General features: G+C 42.8%; 1 protein-coding gene across 1 annotated transcript in view; it reads right to left on the reverse strand.

Annotated features, from left to right (window-relative positions):
* Nucleotides 1-17,733, reverse strand: part of LOC311112503 (uncharacterized protein) — a 70,698-nt gene extending 52,965 nt beyond the window's left edge. The window contains exon 1 of the mRNA XM_084155636.1: nt 17,501-17,733. The gene's annotated coding sequence lies outside the window, so the exon portion shown is untranslated. The remainder of the gene's footprint in view (nt 1-17,500) is intronic.
* Nucleotides 17,734-19,849: the final 2,116 nt, after the last annotated feature.

The following is a 19,849-nucleotide window of genomic DNA, read 5'->3' on the forward strand; positions in this document are numbered from 1 at the left end:
AAGTCGTTTTCATTTCAAGTTAAAAAGTGTACTGTTAGCTTGCTAGCTACATGTCTAAACAAAAGACTGCACTATGCAAGTAACTATTTCAATAGAATGTTTATGATTTCACTGCAACAACTATCGATAGACGTAGCTGGTAAATTCGCCATCTATCGCTGCAGAATGCTGTGGTAGACATGCTGGTTAAGTGTGCCTTGAATTCTAAATAAATCACAGACAGTGTCACCAGCAAAGCACCCCCACAACATAACACCTCCTCCTCCATGCTTTACGGTGGGAAATACACATGCGGCGCTCATCCGTTCACCCGCACCGCGTCTCACAAAGACACAGCGGTTGGAACCAAATAACACATTTCCACCGGTCTAATGTCCATTGCTCGTGTTTCTTGGCCCAAGCAAGTAATTTCTTCTTATTGGTGTCCTTTAGTAGTGGTTTCTTTGCAGTAATTCGACCATGAAGGCTGATTCACAAATTTTCCTCTGAACAGTTGATGTTGAGATGTGTCTGTGACTTGAACTCTGTGAAGCATTTATTTGGGCTGCAATTTCTGAGGCTGGTAACTTTAATGAACTTATCCTCTGCAGCAGAGGTAACTCTGGGTCTTCCATTCCTGTGGTGGTCCTCATGAGAGCCAGTTTCATCATAGCGCTTGATGGTTTTTGCGACTGCACTTTAAGAAACATTCAAAGTTCTTGAAATGTTCCGTATTGACTGACCTTCATGTCTTAAAGTAATGATGGACTGTCGTTTCTCTTTGCTTAATTGAGCTGTTCTTGCCATAATATGTACTTCGTCTGTTAATTGAAATGCATTCCAGGTGACTACCTCATCAAATCAAATCAAATTTTATTGGTCACATGCGCCGAATACAACAGGTGCAGACATTACAGTGAAATGCTTACTTGAAGCTGGTTGAGAGAATGCCAAGAGTGTGCAAAGCTGTCATCAAGGCAAAGGGTGGCAATTTGAAGAATCTCAAATATAAAATATATTTTGATTTGTTTAACACTTTCCTGGTTACTACATGATTCTATGTGTTATTTCATAGTTTTGATGTATTCACTATTATTCTACAATGTAGAAAATAGTAAAAATAAAGAAAAACCCTTTAATGAGTAGGTGTTCTAAAACTTTTGACCGGTAGTGTACAGTGGGGAAAAAAAGTATTGTCAGCCACCAATTGTGCAAGTTCTCCCACTTAAAAAGATGAGAGAGGCCTGTAATTTTCATCATAGGTACACGTCAACTATGACAGACAAAATGAGAAAAATTAATCCAGAAAATCACATTGTAGGATTTTGAATGAATGTATTTGCAAATTATGGTGGAAAATAAGTATTTGGTCAATAACAAAAGTTTCTCAATACTTTGTTATATACCCTTTGTTGGCAATGACACAGGTCAAACGTTTTCTGTAAGTCTTCACAAGGTTTTCACACACTGTTGCTGGTATTTTGGCCCATTCCTCCATGCAGATCTCCTCTAGAGCAGTGATGTTTTGGGGCTGTCGCTGGCCAACACAGACTTTCAATTCCCTCCAAAGATTTTCTATGGGGTTGAGATCTGGAGACTTGCTAGGCCACTCCAGGACCTTGAAATGCTTCTTACGAAGCCACTCCTTCGTTGCCCGGGCGGTGTGTTTGGGATCATTGTCATGCTGAAAGACCCAGCCACGTTTCATCTTCAATGCCCTTGCTGATGGAAGGAGGTTTTCACTCAAAATCTCACGATACATGGCCCCATTCATTCTTTCCTTTACACGGATCAGTCGTCCTGGTCCCTTTGCAGAAAAACAGCCCCAAAGCATGATGTTTCCACCCCCATGCTTCACAGTAGGTATGGTGTTCTTTGGATGCAACTCAGCATTCTTTGTCCTCCAAACACGACGAGTTGAGTTTTTACCAAAAAGTTATATTTTGGTTTCATCTGACCATATGACATTCTCCCAATCCTCTTCTGGATCATCCAAATGCACTCTAGCAAACTTCAGACGGGCCTGGACATGTACTGGCTTAAGCAGGGGGACACGTCTGGCACTGCAGGATTTGAGTCCCTGGCGGCGTAGTGTGTTACTGATGGTAGGCTTTGTTACTTTGGTCCCAGCTCTCTGCAGGTCATTCACTAGGTCCCCCCGTGTGGTTCTGGGATTTTTGCTCACCGTTCTTGTGATCATTTTGACCCCACGGGGTGAGATCTTGCGTGGAGCCCCAGATCGAGGGAGATTATCAGTGGTATTGTAGGTCTTCCATTTCCTAATAATTGCTCCCACAGCTGCTTACCTATTGCAGATTCAGTCTTCCCAGCCTGGTGCAGGTCTACAATTTTGTTTCTGGTGTCCTTTGACAGCTCTTTGGTCTTGGCCATAGTGGAGTTTGGAGTGTGACTGAGGTTGTGGACAGGTGTCTTTTATACTGATAACAAGTTCAAACAGGTGCCATTAATACAGGTAACGAGTGGAGGACAGAGGAGCCTCTTAAAGAAGAAGTTACAGGTCTGTGAGAGCCAGAAATCTTGCTTGTTTGTAGGTGACCAAATACTTATTTTCCACCATAATTTGCAAATAAATTCAATAAAAATCCTACAATGTGATTTAATGGAGAAAAAAAATCTCAATTTGTCTGTCATAGTTGCGTGTACCTATGATGAAAATTGCAGGCCTCTCATCTTTTTAAGTGGGAGAACTTGCACAATTGGTGGCTGACTAAATACTTTTTTCCCCACTCTATATCCTGTAGTGTATATCCTGCCTATACACAATCCATAAAGATACATAATCCGTTTACATTGACCTAGCCAGCTCACACCCATCCAGTTCCCGCCCCTAGAGCAATTAGGGTTAAGTGCCTTGCACAGACAGATTTTTCACATTGTAAGCTTGGGGATTCAAATCAGCAACCTTTTGGTTACTGGCTGAATGCTCTAACCGCTAGGCTACCTGTCGCCCTATATATAGACAGCCACTCATTAGGGACTAGGGAGCTCTCCCAGGGCGCGGTATGGATCCCATTACCAGGGAGCTGATCCCACTCTTCACTAGGATTGTCCGTGGTCCAGCCCAGAGCGCACCGGCAAAGTAGCACACATGGTGGGAATTAGGGGATATGGAGCGTCAGGAATTTCCCACGATGAACGGGGGGGTATTTCTAAATACAGACGGTATGATTTACAATACCGTTAAAATAAATATATATATATATATATATATATATATATATAGCCTCGCGGGGGCTGTGTGCTATGCCACTGCTTATAACCAGGAGTATAAGAAATCTAAGATGTGTCAAATAAATTATATCCAGCTCTGGGCTCCAGCTATGCATTTGGTTTGCTAACTTCCTAGCTAAGTAGCTAAATGTCAAGATCAAGCTTATTGGTTACAGCAGAGACATTCAATCCCCTCCTGGATCAAGATCCCTGTTGCCTAAATTGTTTTGTGCATTTTTTTGTTGCTGAAATAGCACCCCTTGTGTGCACATTCAGTAATACCGTATACCTCGGTATGGTACATAAACGGTATGACAGTATGAAAATCTGGATACCGCCCAACCCTAGTTCGAATCAGAGTTCAATTATTTGTAACATTGTATTTTTTTCATTTGGTCTGGCAATTGTTGAACTAACAAAAATTCCAAAACAAAACCACGTATCCATGCAAGTAATTTGTTTATTGGACAAAAATGCTCACGTTAAATCCATTAATTATCATGAAGCATCACTTTTGTCCCAATCTTCATATTACTTTAGCCTTCCAACAACATGCGGGAGGAAACAGTGCAATAGCCGCTGTAACTGCGACGTGAATAGGCTATATTTTAGTAGACTATATCCCACGTATAGCCCATCTCCCCTAATCTGCATCGGATGCGCTACTAGTCACAGAATGTTTCAGAGATCTGAAGTTATGATGGGTGTATTTCCAGCAAATGCTCGCAGTCAAACAACCAATAATAATGCGACTCTGGTTATTTTCCTGTGTTTGGTCGGGACTGCGTTCTCACCTGTAGCGAACAGCACCACAGTACGAATGGAAACGGACCGAGACCACCCTTTTTGAGTTGTTTAGTGCACTCCCGAGTGCAGATAGTGTTCAGACCGAACTAAGGGGGTAAATGCACCAGAGTTCGGAAAAACCTGCACCAAACCAATTTGGCGTGAAAGACCCCTCCGACTAGGAGCGCTACCCTACCCATTATTCATTATGATGTAAATGTCCAAACTGATCCAAGATTACCACTCCTACTCAGAAGATTTATGAATATGGGCCTCGACTCTCTCGCTCTCTGTAAACTTCTTCACTTCTGTTGCAACAGGTTCATGTTGGCTGACCCTGGACCTGTGAGTAGCCCTCTGATGCCCCATATAACCAATAGGGACGTCAAGCTCGGCAGCTGATCTGGTTCCAGGCCTTACTACATTTGGCAGTGTGTAATCAGGATCACCACACAATAAACCAGGCCCCAGCCAAGAGATTAGCCCAGTCAGCCCAGCGGGTGAGTCAGGGAGTTTGGACTCCGAGAGGCAGGGTATTAGACAATGAGGGTGTGTGTGAGAATGAGCCACTCACACACACACACACATAACATGAGGTGGTGTTCACACACACACAAACAGAAACAGAAACAAAACGAATGCGCACCATGACTGTGTGAGAGTGGTAAAACACTCATATGTACCGCCAGTGAGTGACTAAAGCTACAGGTGGTTGTTTGATACGAGTCACCATCTCTTTTTTGGAGAAAGAGGGGCATAAGGTGAAGTGAAATATCTACAGTAGGCTAGCCAAAGCAGGTGCAACCTTTTCCAATGACATTATTGGCCTGGTTCACCTTTATTCAAAGCCTTGTGACATGGTTTCAGCAAGGGAACAGCACACTGTTGCATAACATTTAACATTCAGACATTGACCATTATAACTCCCTCTGAAGTTAGGACTACAGTAGTATACCAGGGTCATACGCACTAAATGTAAGAAAACAGAAAAACAGGGAGGGACTACCTGAACTTGTTCAATAAGAAACCCTTGTTTTCTGTTGAAAAGCTATTTGTAGAGTGTTCCCTAATGAACACCACCTAACGAACACTGGTATTAAAGAAGCAAAGCATTACAAAGTGAAACTGCTACACAGCCAAGTGTTCCAGATGTTGACTGTGTGAAACTGGTCAAATGACTTGAGGAGAAATGATGAGAATGACCTCAGAGTTTCCAAGCACGCATTTCCGGATGACATCAGTTACACTAAGAGCAGCACGGTTTTGCTCAGACATCTCTCTCGTTTATTAATTTATTTATCTCTGCTCTCCATCCGATCACTAGGGTCATTTTCATTAGGCACCAAACAGAAGAAAACAGATTGAAACAGGGAGGGACCACTTGGACATGTCCAATAGGAAACGCTCAGTTTCCTTTTCTTTTTCAAAACTTTTTGCGACAGTGTGCCCTAATGAAAATGACCCAGTTCCCAACCACTGCCATCAGTCTTGTAACTATTGTGTTGGCAACTTGGTAGCTGAAGGTTGAGGAAAGGTTAGCCAATAACCTCACTAGGGGCTCGTTGTAAAATGGGCAATGTGACATCCCGATTCTCCACCCTTCTCCTAAACCGTACACTTGCACACTTCCCCTCATGGATTAACAATGGTAGAAACTCCCTCCAGCCAATGCTTACACCAATCCAATGCATTTAAATCAATGATGGGGAGCGTGCAAGTGCACACTAAGGCTGAAGGGGTAGAATATTGGGACAAAGCCACTGTTTTGCCTTCTAACTCGTCTCACTTCAAACTCGTCTCACAGGTCCAGAACAAATTCAAGGAAACGTACAGTATTATACAGAGCCATGATTGCATGGGACTCCCTTACATCTCATATTGCGTAAGTGAACAGCAAACCTGGTTTCAAAAGACAAATAAAGCAACACCTTATGGCACAAGACCTCTACCCCAGGTGAACTACTTTTTGTGTGTATATACTGACATGTATGTGTAACTGATAGATGCAAACACACACTACATGTTAATGTTTTTAAATGCATATGTATTTTGTCTGTAATGTCGTTGTGTGTCAGACTCCAGTAGGACTAGCTGTCGCCATTGGCGTCGGCTAATAATTTGACTCCCATCCATATGCGCCTTTGCCATATCTGGAAAGTGAAAGCTATTCTACAACAGATGTGAAGAGAGTAATATGTGTAACGCATCTTGCATGTTTTAAATTAGTCATATTTGCTTGGGCCTGGAAACCAAGAAAGTGAAGGCAAGTTGTACATCTTTAATGGATAATGGAGGATTTCTATTCTATACTGAGCCCAGTCTCAGCTCTTTGAACAGACCAGAGCCATTCCACCTCAAAAAGCACAAGAAAGAGGATTGGCCATTTTTAATTTATAGGATTCATATAATCTAAAATTAGTACATAACATCCGATTTGGACCATAATTCTTCCCAACAATGAGTAAGACATGAGGAATCCAATAAAAGTATCAATAGCCACCCACAGACCCCCCACACCCACAACCAGTATCAGTTCTATGTCTGCCAAGTAGTATGGAGCTTTCCGTTGCAAAACGTTTTGCTAAAGTGTACCTTTACTGAACACCACCCATATAGCTAAATGTCTAGGTGCTATGGTAAGAGAGAATCTCCCAAGTACCAAAAGTGCAAGGACTGTTTACAGCCATTGAGCTCTTCAAAGACAGACACACTGAGCATAACCACACACACAAGAAACCCCAATACAATTGAGCAGAGTGTCCCAAAGAAAGACAATTGCACACTCATTTTTCCTTGAATCACAAAAACACATCTACAAAAATGCATGTGTTCATATGACAAAAACAGTTCCCTGAGGATTTAAAAGGAATGTGACCAAGAAGAGACCACTCAGGGGAAACAGAGCAAACACAAACTACGGGTTGGATAAATAGTGGAGGACTTTCGCAGTGGGGTGTGCGGAAGAGCTTGCTTAATCTGCACAGCTAATGACCTGATACTAGAATTCCCAGGGTCCGCACACACACAGAAATGAAAATCCTGGTAAATCTCAGACACATCCTGGCTTCTCTCTACAATTCCATATCAACACAACACACAGTCACACACACCCTGTGTGATTCTTTCTCCTCGTCTCCCTCTCCTCCTTCCTCTCACGTCAATCTTGGCTTCTCTCTACCACCCCATACATAAACCACACACACACACACACGTCTGTGCTGTTGTCAGTGTTCCATGAGAACCAGCTGAACTCTGGGAGAGGAGAGCAGCGAGCACACAGGATGGGGAGGATAATGATGTCTATCCCACCTGGCTGATGGGAGACGGCCCGTTTCCATGGCAATGAAGAAAACATCAGAGGTCATGTGAGGTCACTCAGAACAGAACTTCTCACTGGAGGGAAACAGGACAGTCTGCTTCCCAAATGGCACCTTATCCCCTACATAGTGCACTACTTTTCACCCGGCCCCAGAGAGCTATTTGGGACATAACCAGATCGGAGAACCCAGCACAGGCTGGGCTCGAACACTTCAACTAGACCCAATGGACCAAATCAGTGGCTCTCTTAGATAATTTATTCAGACCTGGATCGTACTCGTTAGTGCAAACCGTAGCATAACGTTTTGCAACTAAAACTATTTATTATTGGACGAGTTCATGTTTCGGTCAAATTTCCCAAACATCCTGTCACATGACACTAATGCCAACACTGATTGGACCACAGGAGGAGCGAGCAGAAGCCATCTGTCTGTAGCTAAGAGGGTGGCCTTTGAGGACACAGGGTAAAGGCGTCTGCACGCTTCCTATCCGAAACGGTTTGTGCATATATGATGACGACATTTTGGTCTTGGGCAAGTTTTTTTTGGGTGGTTGTGCACACATTTCTTTCCTCGAGGCAAGCTGAAGTTCAGAGCCGAAGGCTACGCCCCTTCGTCGGTCATTGGTCAAGGGATACTTCAATTAAGTGTTTTGTCATTCAACGATAAATGACTTGTTTTCATGCAACATTTTTCACTTGAGAAATACTGCACCAAACATCTTAGACGTAAAATTGCGCAACTAAGATCTCTGCAAAAACGTCTAAATGAATGACAGATTTCTTGTGTTCCTTACACTGAACTAAAATAAACGCAACATGCAACAATTTCAAAGAATTTACTGAGTTACAGTTCATATAAGGAAATCAGTCAATTGAAATAATCCCTGGATTTCACATTACTGGGAATACAGATATGCATCTGTTGGTCACAGATACCTTTTTAAAAAAGATAGGGGTGTGGATCAGAAAACCAGTCAGTATCTGGTGTGACCACCATTTGCCTCATGCAGCGAGACATTTCCTTCGCATTGAGTTGATCAGGCTGTTGATTGTGGCCTGTGGAATGTTGTCCCACTCCTCGTCAATGGCTGTGCGAAGTTGCTGGACATTGGTGGGAACTGGAACACGCTGTCGTACACGTCGGTCCAGAGCACCCCAAACATGCTCAAATGGGTGACATGTCTGGTGAGTATGCAGGCCATGGAAGAACTGGGACATTTTCAGCTTCCAGGAATTGTATACAGATCCTTGCGACATGGGGCCGTGCATTATCATGCTGAAACATGAGGTGATGGCGGCAGATGAATGGCACGACAATGGGCCTCAGGATCACATCACGGTATCTCTGTGCATTCAAATTGCCATCAATAAAATGCAATTGTGTTCGTTGTCCGTAGGTTATGCCTGCCCATACCATAACCCCACCATGGAGCACTCTGTTCACAACGTTGACATCAGCAAACTGCTCGCCCACACGACGCCATACACGCTGTCTGCCATCTGCACAGTACAGTTGAAACCGGGATTCATCAGTGAAGAGTACACTTCTCCAGTGTGCCAGTGGCCATCGATGGTGAGCATTTGACCACGGAAGTTGGTTACGACGCTGAACTGCAGTCAGGTCAAGACCCTGGTGAGGACGACGAGCACACAGATGAGCTACCCTGAGACGGTTTCTGACAGTTTGTGCAGAAATTCTTAGTTTGTGCAAACCCACACAGTTTCATCAGCTGTCCGGGTGGCTGGTCTCAGACAATCCCGCAGGTGAAGAAGCCAGATGTGGAGGTCCTGGGCTGACGTGGTCACACGTGGTCTGCTGTTGTGAGGCCGGTTGGACGTACTGCCATATTCTCTAAAACAATGTTGGAGGGGGCTAATGGTACAGAAATGAACATTCAATTCTCTGGCAACAGCTCTGGTGGATATTCCTGCAGTCAGCATGCCAATTGCACGCTCCCTCAAAACTTGAGACATCTGTGGCATTGTGTTCTGTGACAAAACTGCACCTTTTAGTGGCCTTTTATTGTCCCCAGCACTAGGTGCACCTGTGTAATGATCATGCTTTTTAATCAGCTTGTTGATATGCCACACCTGTCAGGTGGATGGATTATCTTGGCAAAGGAGAAATGCTCACTAATAGGCAAGTCAACAAATGTGAACAAAATTTGAGAAATAAGCTTGTGCTTATGGAAAATATCTGGGATCTTTTATTTCAGCTCATGAAACAAACATCGGACCAACACTTTACATGTTGCATATATATTTTTGTTCAGTATAGAATCATTCTGACAATTGACTATACTGGTTACTGCATCTCAAGATGGACAAACAGTACTATTGCCACTTTTTCCATCAAAGCTCTTTTCCATCGAAGCTCTTTTAAAGGGAGTAAGTGAGCACACTTGTTCGGTGCACCAGCCGAACCTAAGCGTGCGGAAGCCTTAACGAGCCACCTGCCATTGTGCTCATGCTATTGATTGATTAATAACTACCTAAGCTACTTATAATGACACTATATATACACAGACAGAGACAGACAGAGAGAGAGAGAGAAAGGACGTACTGGGTAAAGAGAGGGGAGAGAACATTTCCTTTCATTGTGGGACAACACTTTGCCTCTGCATCACTTTGTTCATCTCTCCTATGTGGCCTGCATGGCATCGCTTGAGCGTGCCTGCTAAATGAGGACCCAGATGTATTCCCCTCAACACAGGCAAGGGTGCCCTCCTTCTGCCTGTTCCAATCAGACTGAACAGACAGAGAGAAGAGAGAGTCTGAACACCAGCCCTCGAACAGGCTGAAAACATGATCTAGACATGGACCCACAGATGTGTGCTCCCGATCCATTTAAAACATTCAGATAAGAACCCCTGTTCATTTCTTATTGCATAAAAATCGAATGACGCACTACTGAATTACTGTATCAATCAAGTAACACTATGTAGATGAAAAATACATTGATTTTCTTGTTCATTTCATTGAGTCATGTAGATTTGGTTTCTGTAAATTTCTGTGAACAATTGGTCAGTGAAAATCTGTTTCTCCATCTTGGTCCATAGGAAGGGGCCAGGGGCAGGCAGGCGGGTGGCTGCCTTTGTTCCAAAATGGCAGTTGCAGCTGTCAAAGGTCAAGAAAATGCTACATGAACACTAAGCGACCTGTAGAGACAGAAGCCATGTACCAGAACAGACTATAATAGGGGAAACTCACGCCTAGGAATGGTATCACACATCCAAGCAGGGTGGGCCCAGCCCTGGTTGGTATGAGGGTGGTACTCGTTTGGGCACCATGGCGCCAACTGGCCTTCGCAGGCCCCTACCACCGCCCTCTCCCAAACCCCCAACCCCACCCAAGGCACTGGCAGCAGGGATACCTCCTTCATCAATAGGACCCATCTCAGGTTTCCCTGCCCTCCCCCCCACCACCCTCCAGCCCCCCTCTAGCTCTTCACAGTAAGTTATGAGTATGTTTGAAGTGCCCCCTCCACCCCACACCCCCTCTGGGTGTAACAGATCCTTGGTAAACCTACACCCGTCATCTCAGTGGTGTTGCTGCTCTTTGTGTGGCTCGAGGGCTGCCTTTTGTGCCCAGGGACATGTGGTGGGTGGCAGGGCAGAGGGCCTTCTACACGTGCAACACCCCCCCTCCACCCCCAATAGGAACAGCCTTTACTCCTCCACAGCCTTTACACCCCCATTCTTTTTGTATAGTTGAAATGGGTAGGGGGTAAAAAAAGATATATGTGGTACCTTTTTACCACTAAAAACTACTTTCACTGGGACATGAAAGGGAAGAGGGGGAGATGGACATGGGAGCAAATAAGGTAGAGAACATGTTTTTTTGAACAAAAGTAGTGAATGGGAAAACCATGCAGTGGCTGTAAGCTGTGTGGTTGTTGTTGTGCTCTGCAGTTTCCTCTCAGACATGCAGTGTCTCTCTCTCTCTCCTCCCACTCTTCTCCCTCCCTGGCCTCGGGAAACAGTGGAACACTGAACTCCCTTACATCTGCCCTTGAAAAAGAGGAAACTAAAATGACACCAGGCTTGCATCCCAAAGTGCACCCTATTCCCTATATAGTGCACTACTTTTGATCAGAGCACTATGGGCCTTGGTTAAAAGTAGTGCACTACATGGGGAATAGGGTGCCATTTGGGACGCTGACAAGCTCCTCCTGACAGATGCCCCCCCACATCAATGGAAAACTTAAACCATGACTGTGCTGTTTACGTACACAAAGCCTGCGTCGTGTTAAGTAGGCACCAAATGGAACGGGAATGGAGTAAAATGGGAATGGACTACCTGGATTTGTCAAATAAGAGAAGCTCATTCCATTTTTAGTTGCAACAACGTTTTGAATCAATGTGACCTAATGAACACAACCCAGGCTACATCAGCCCCAAAGAACACAGCTAACAGAAAGTGCTTTGGCCCTTCAAAATAATGTGGCCACACAGCTGCCGATGTAAGTTACAACGCGATCCTTCATTCAATTCTTCAGAAACAAAACCACACAACCAACCTTATAACATCTATTGGTGAGACTGACTGAAGATCCTGACAATCAATCCAACATCTCAAGTCAACCAGCCCCTACCCCCTAGGCACTTGTGGAGATCTGTGAGGACTGGATAGGTGTAAGCAATAATGATGAAAACTCAATCTAGTCTATTGAAAGGCAAGGTGGAACTACTACCAGTTCTCTCAGAACTCCACAAGTGAATAGGAGGTAGGGCTCATCTTCAGATTGGATACATCTTTGCTGTGATATGCACAACACTTCACTTATGCGCTTCCTTCCATTCTTTTCCCTCTGTTATTTTGGCATGACAGTGAAATCCGACCCACAACTCCTGCTACTTGCTGTCCCTGTAAATGTAAACAGCGTTCACTAGAAAACTATGAAACCACCTACTGATAGTTGGCTGTTATCATCTGGCCCGCAACTGGTGTGTATTCACTAAGAACCAAACTGAAGAAAACGGGCCCAAATGGGGAGGGACCTACCTGAATGTGTCCAATAACAAATGCTTGTTTTCATTTTTCCATTGCAAAACGTTTTGCACTAATGAATACACCCATGTTCTGTTGGTGGATTTCCTTTGGTGATAGGACTTCACTGCCCATAGAAAAGTTACTGCTCTGTCCCCCAACAACACAGAGAGATTAGGGCAGTTTCAGTATTTCCGGGGCCTTGTGGATGTACGGTTGGCTATTTTACATGCCTGCCTAAAAATTACCATATGGTCATAAATTGTTGGGACAGATCAAAAGGTGTCATAAGTTCTCATCAGCTTCACCCAGTAGGCCTAATTTCACTAGCAATCTTACCATGTGCCAGCAGAGCTTGTGCCACCTCACAAGAAGAAAGAGCACACCAAAAATAAACCTCTGTTTTCCCAGCCCTACTAGTGTAAACAATTCCAACCCAACACGTTTGCTTTGACATTTTAGCAGGCATTGGGTACCTGGGGCCATATGGCATACAGAGTGGCTTTGCACTCTGCTCCTCTTCCCAAGATGACCTATGAACTCTACGGTCAATGAAGGGTCATTAACTTTACAGTGTGAATGTCTGTCTGTAGCTATAAGCGGGGAAACCCAGTCATACTCTAAATTCTGTGTTTGTCCACAGGGTCTATTTAGCCAAGAAACACACACACACACACACACAGACATCATGCTGTGGGGGTGCTTTGCTGCAGGAGGGACTGGTGCACTTCACAAAATAGATGGCATCATGAGGAAGGAAAATTATGTGGATATATTGAAGCAACTTCTCAAGACATCAGTCAGGAAGTTAAAGCTTGGTTGCAAATGGGTCTTCCAAATGGACAATGACCCCAAGCATACTTCCAAAGTTGTGGCAAAATGGCTTAAGGACAACAAAGTCAAGGCCTCCTGTAGCTCAGTTGGTAGAGCAGGGCGCTTGCAACGCCAGGGTTGTGGGTTCGATTCCCACGGGGGGCCAGTATGAAAAATGTATGCACTCACTAACTGTAAGTCGCTCTGGATAAGAGCATCTGCTAAATGATTAAAATGTAAATGTAAATGTATTGGAGTGGCCATCACAAAGCCCTGACCTCAATCCTATAGAAAATGTGTGGGCAGAACTGAAAAAACGTGTGCGAGCAAGGAGGCCTACAAACCTGACTCAGTTACACCAGCTCTGTCAGGAGGAATGGGCCAAAATTCACCCAACAAGCTTGAGGAAGGCTACCCGAAACGTTTGACCCAAGTTAAACAATTTAAAAGGCAATGCTACCAAATACTAATTGAGTGCATGTAAACTTCTGACCCACTGGGAATGTGATGAAAGAAATAAAAGCTGAAATAAATCACTCTCTACTATTATTCTGACATTTCACATTCTTAAAATAAAGTGATCCTAACAGACCTAAGACAGGGATTTTTTTCTAGGATTAAAATGTCAGGAATTGTGAAAAACTGAGTTTAAATGTATTTTGGCTAAGGTGTATGTAAACTTCCGACTTCAACTGTACATACATATACATACACACAACCAGTCAAAAGTTTGGACACCTACTCATTCCAGGGTTTTTCTTTATTTTGACTATTTTCTACATTGTAGAATAATAGTGAAGACATAAAAACTATGAAATCATGTAGTAACCAAAAAAGTGTTAAACAAATCAAAATTATATTTGATATTCTTCAAATAGCCACCCTTTGCTTTGATGACAGCTTTGCACACTCTTGGCATTCTCTCAACCAGCTTCATGAGGTAGTCACCTGGAATGCATTTCAATTAACAGGTGTGCCTTCATAAAAGTTAATTTGTGGAATCTATTTCCTTTTTAATGCGTTTGAGCCAATCAGCTGTGTTGTGACAAGGTAGGGGGGTATACAGAAGATAGCCCTATTTGGTAAAAGACCAAGTCCATATTATGGCAAGAACAGCTCAAATAAGCAAAGAGAAACGACAGTCCATCATTACTTTAAGACATGAAGGTCAGTCAATCCAGAAAATTTCAAGAACTTTGAAAGTTTCTTCAAGTGCAGTCGCAAAAACCATCAAGTGCTATGATGAAACTGGCTTTCATGAGGACCGCCACAGGAAAGGAAGACCCAGAGTTACCTCTGCTGCAGAGGACAAGTTCATTAGAGAGTTACCAGCCTCAGAAATTGCAGCCTAAATAAATGCTTCACAGAGTTCAAGTAACAGACACATCTCAGCATCAACTGTTCCGAGAAGACTGCGTAAATCATGGTCGAATTGCTGCAAAGAAACCACTACTAAAGGACACCAATAAGAATAAGAGACTTGCTTGGGCAAAGAAACACACGCAATGGACATTAGACCGGTGGAAAGCTGTCCTTTGGTCTGATGAGTCCAAATTTGAGATTTTTGGTAAGTAAGTGAACGAATTCAAGGCACACTTAACCAGCATGGCTACCACAGCATTCTGTAGCAATAAGCCATCCCATCTGGTTTGCACTTAGTAGGACTATCATTTGTTTTTCAACAGGACAATGACCCAACACACCTCCAGGCTGTGTAAGGGCTATTTGACAAAGAAGGAGAGTGATGGAGTGCTGCATCAGATGACCTGGCCTCCACAATCCCCCGACCTCAACTAAATTGAGATGGTTTGGGATGAGTCGGACCGCAGAGTGAAGGAAAAGCAGCCAACAAGTGCTCAGCATATGTGGGAACTCTTTCAAGACCGTTGGAAAAGCATTCCAGGTGAAGCTGGTTGAGAGAATGCCAAGAGTGTGCAAAGCTGTCAAGGCAAAGGGTGGCTCCTTTGATTTTTTAACACTTTTTTGGTTACTACATGATTCCATATGTGTTATTTCATAGTTTTGATGTCTTCACTATTATTCTACAATGTAGAAAATAGTAAAAATAAAGAAAAACCCTTGAACAAGTAGGTGTGTCCAAACTTTTGACTGGTACTGTATGTATGTATGTATGTATGTATGTATGTATGTATGTATATATATATATATATATATATATATATATATATATATATATATTGACACATACAGACACTTGAACCATTTACTCTGCCTTTTAAGCAGCACTAGTGTTAAAATGGATTTTGCATTATACCACAACACTAGCAGTGTGCCTTTTCAACAGCCAATTAAACCTCTCTTAACCCCTAAAGATGATAAAGAAGAGACAACAGAGCAGCCGATAAAACCCTTAACCGCTGGTCATAACAGATGTTGTCTTTGTTGGGTCTAAGCAGGCATATAGGCCCTATCTTCCACTATACATGAATGAGATGTGCAGTGGTGAAATTAGATACAGCCGATCTGCGCCTAATGAGAAACGAGCCGAAACATGGTGGATGCAAAGTAGTAAACTGCAAAGTGAGCGAGCTCCAACAAAGTTGCCTAGCGAGCAAAGGGCCAAAGGCCGTACGTACGTCCAAAACATGTAGCCTAAATGTGTGTAGAAAGAGAAAACGAATGATAATGTCACAGGAACGAATGGAGATAAATATTTTTCCAACAGAACAGAAATTATTCCAGCTATGATAGCCTACCCACTAAAAGGGCAACGTGGCCTCAGAGCATTTTGTATTATTCTGTACGTAAATCCGAGACGTACGGTATGTGTTAATTTGTGGATGTCCATCATCCATTTTCTATGATATGTTACGTATTACAACTCATACTGTATGATATGTTATGAATTGCAATTCGTACAATATGTTAAACTGCAAAACATACAATATTATTAATTCGCAAAACATAGGATGTTACGAACTCCAATTTGTTGTGGCCAATGTTTGCTAGGTGGCTAACGTTAGGTAGCTGGCTAACATTAGCTCTAGGAGTTAAGGTTGGGAGTTAGGTTAAAAGGTTAGCTTAAAGGTTTAGGGTTAGGGGAAGGGTTAGCTAACATGCTAAGTAGTTGAAAAGTAGCTAAAAGGTAAGTAGTTGCTAATTAGCTAAAATTGCCCATGATGAGATTCGTACACACAAACTTCTGGTTGCTAGATGTTTGCGTTATATGCCCAGGAATGGGACACAATATATCCACAGGAAACGTATAACTACATCAACTTTTCAAAGCGCTGGTTGTCAATTCAGATTTCTATCACCATGTGCAGAACCATGTAAACACCTGCACGAGCTCGGCAAGTGTGCATGTATTTTAATCTTGTGAGCTTGCTTCAGGTGATAGAAATCTGAATGCACTACCAGTACTTTGAAAAGTTAATGTAATTATACTTTCCTGTTGATGTATCTCACATTCCTACCATCAAAAGGACCAGCCGCAAGAACAACCGGTAAAAGTATGTTCATATATAATTGTATTAAACATTCTGGCTTGTAGAGGTCGTGAGAATAAACTTTCCTGATTCAAACGCTCATTTCTGCCAGACGTAGAATTAATGCAATTCAACCTCGCGTTTCCAGGCAACATACTAATTTAGTGTCCCGGATTTACGTTTACTATTATGTCTAGACTGAGACCAGTCTGAACAGGGTGGGGACTCTGGCAGCAATATCGTTGTTCAACGAGGCAGTAGGCCTATCATAATATGTCGCTGAAAATGGCATGACATTACGCAGTAGGCTGATCTCCGTTACACAAATCGACTTTGATGAGAGACGACGATGAAGTCATAAAATGTACATGAAAACATTTTACCCATCCTAGACCATCATCAAATGACATTCATATGAGCAATTCACACAGACAGTGAGTCAGACAGTGCGACTTTGTATCCCTGGCCTGTTCATTAAAAAAAACATTCACCAGTACGATAATCTAACAGCAGTTGTCCAGTAATCTGTTTCAATAGGTCACTGGCCAGCCACACACACCCTTTATGCAAGGAGTGTTCAATGGCCGCATAAGAACACCGCAAAAAGCATATAACTCCTTCAAACAGACCACTAGCTTTGACGTCATAGCGTTTATAAAGGTAAATGTTTATCTAGAAACATAGGCATTCTTACATTTTAGGTCCTATACGACTAACTACCCTTCCTCCACAAATAATTCACACCCAGCAGGCTATCAATTCCCCCGTCTCTCGGCCCTTTTTTCATGGGGACACTACAATAAGGAACACCTAGGCTGGTACACCATAACTCGTTTAAGGTATTTTTTGTTAAGTAGATTGTTATGTTTTATTAATACAAAAAATCCTAAAACACATCTGAGGGTAAGAAAAGCTGATTTCACAATCCACTTACAGTCTAATTGGGATTTAACAGCGGCTCCTCTTCTGTGTTCCCCCCAATGGATGATGAAAACCAAACGCAGTAATCACGGTATTTGTTCCAAATACCGTGATTTAATGGTCCAAATAACACGTTTCTGTGAATAAGTTTAAAGAATTGTAGTGCCCGCTGTCCTCATCTTTTTTAAACTAACCATTTCGCCTGCAAACACATACATATTCCCAGGATTGTTGCGCGAGGCACGCTATGCGTTTCCTGTCCAGCCCAGAATTGGGCTCGACTAATCAACAGCGCTATCCTGGGAGTAAGCTAACGCCTCAGTGTACTAGTGTGCAACTGCAGCCCGCAATACGGGGCGTTCCTGCATTTGGGCGCACCTGCAGGAACGCATCTCTCGAGTTTCCTTTGGTTCTTTCATGAACACCCCCCCATAAAGTTAAAGAGCTAATTAAGAAGGAATATCATAGTAATTTGTAACAACGTTAGTAGCAAAATTCGGGTTTCCTCAAAATAATAATAATTGCAAGCTATGACATAATAAAGGAATTTGAATATGTGGCAAGAGAAAAGATCATTCGCCCTTATTAAACTCGACAGATCAATGGATGTCGATTTAACCCATTTGACTGCTATGATTTAAGCAATAAGGCACAAGGGGTATGGTATATGGCCCATATACCACGGCTAAGTGCTGGATACAGCCGTTAGCCGTGGTATATTGGCCATATACCACAAATCCCGGGGTGCCTTATTTCTATTATAAACTGGTTACCACTGTAATTAGAACAGTAAAAAGTAACGTTTTGTCATACCCGTGGTATATGGTCTGATATACCACAGATTACAGCCAATCAGCATTCAAGGCTCCAACCAGGTTTATAAATGTAAATAAATCCCCTTTCTGCATGTGCATAACTATAGATACATTTGACAGGAGAGTTTGACTAATGAAAGTTGGAGAGAGGATCTCGAAATTTGAGCAAGAAACACTTGGATGAAAATAAAAAAAACAGTTAGGCTATTTTCTGGCAATTGTGCTGTTATTTGCCAGATGTTAAGACTACAAACCGTTATAAATGGCCCATTTGCGAGATTGACTTGTCATTTCAATAGGCATAGGCTACAGACTAAAATCTGGGTTTATGATTGTAATTACATTTTGCCATAGTTTGCTTAGCTAAAGGCAGGTAGTCTATAGCCCCTGATAGGCCTACATCTCATTTCAGATAGTCTACAGTAGCCTAGACAAGATGTAAACTGAATGATTTAGCAGCTTGCTTAGTTCAAATTAACAGACTAATTTATTCAACATGAATAGCCAGGTGATTTCGCAATAAGAAGTGCTTGTGTTTCCCAATTGCCTGCTGGAATTGGCTACTGAGGATGGGGTCATAATTTCAATCACTGAATTAAATATTAATAATATGTATATTAACCACAGGAGGTTGGTGGCACCTTAATTGGGGAGAACGGGCTCGTGGCAATGACTGGAGCGGAATTGGTGGAGTGGTATCAAATACATCAAACACATGGTTGCCAGGTGTTTGATGCCATTCAAATTGCTCCATTCCAGCCATTATTATTTACATTTACATTTTAGTCATTTAGCAGACGCTCTTATCCAGAGCGACTTACAGTTAGTGCATACATTTATTTTTTTTATTTTTTTTATACTGTCCCCCCGTGGGAATCGAACCCACAACCCTGGCGTTGCAAACGCCATGCTCTATCAACTGAGCTACATCCCTGCCGGCCATTCCCTCCCCTACCCTGGACGACGCTGGGCCAATTGTGCGCCGCCCCATGGGTCTCCCGGTCGCGGCCGGCTACGACAGAGCCTGGATTCGAACCAGGATCTCTAGTGGCACAGCTAGCACTGCGATGCAGTGCCTTAGACCACTGCATCGCAGTGCTAGCTGCGGTTCTCCCCTCAGCAGCCTCCTGTGATAAGAACTGAATATGCTTGTCAACAACAGCCAGTGTTTATTTTTTTAGTAGTAGCCTAATCTGACTACTGTTACCATCAATCTAATGCGTTTATAATAACACAAGGCTACAACAACAAACTGAAGTCATAGACTATTTAATAAATTGGTTTGCCAGCTCCAGGTAGGCTACACATGTGGCACAAATTGATTTGCAATGACTCCAGTGATATCGTTATTTCAACATATTTATTGTATCAAATGTTAGCCTACAATGGCATATACATTAATAGGCTACTTGATGGCCAACAGAGGCAAATGTATAATTCTCCACATTTAGCCTAATAATGTCAGTATCATTGAGGACTTTTCCCCATAAAAAGAACCACACGAGGGAGTTTCATAACTTCCATTTCAGCCCCCGAGACCTAAGAAC

Source organism: Coregonus lavaretus, assembly GCF_964263955.1.
Source record: "Coregonus lavaretus genome assembly, chromosome: 38".
Taxonomy (NCBI): domain Eukaryota; kingdom Metazoa; phylum Chordata; class Actinopteri; order Salmoniformes; family Salmonidae; genus Coregonus; species Coregonus lavaretus.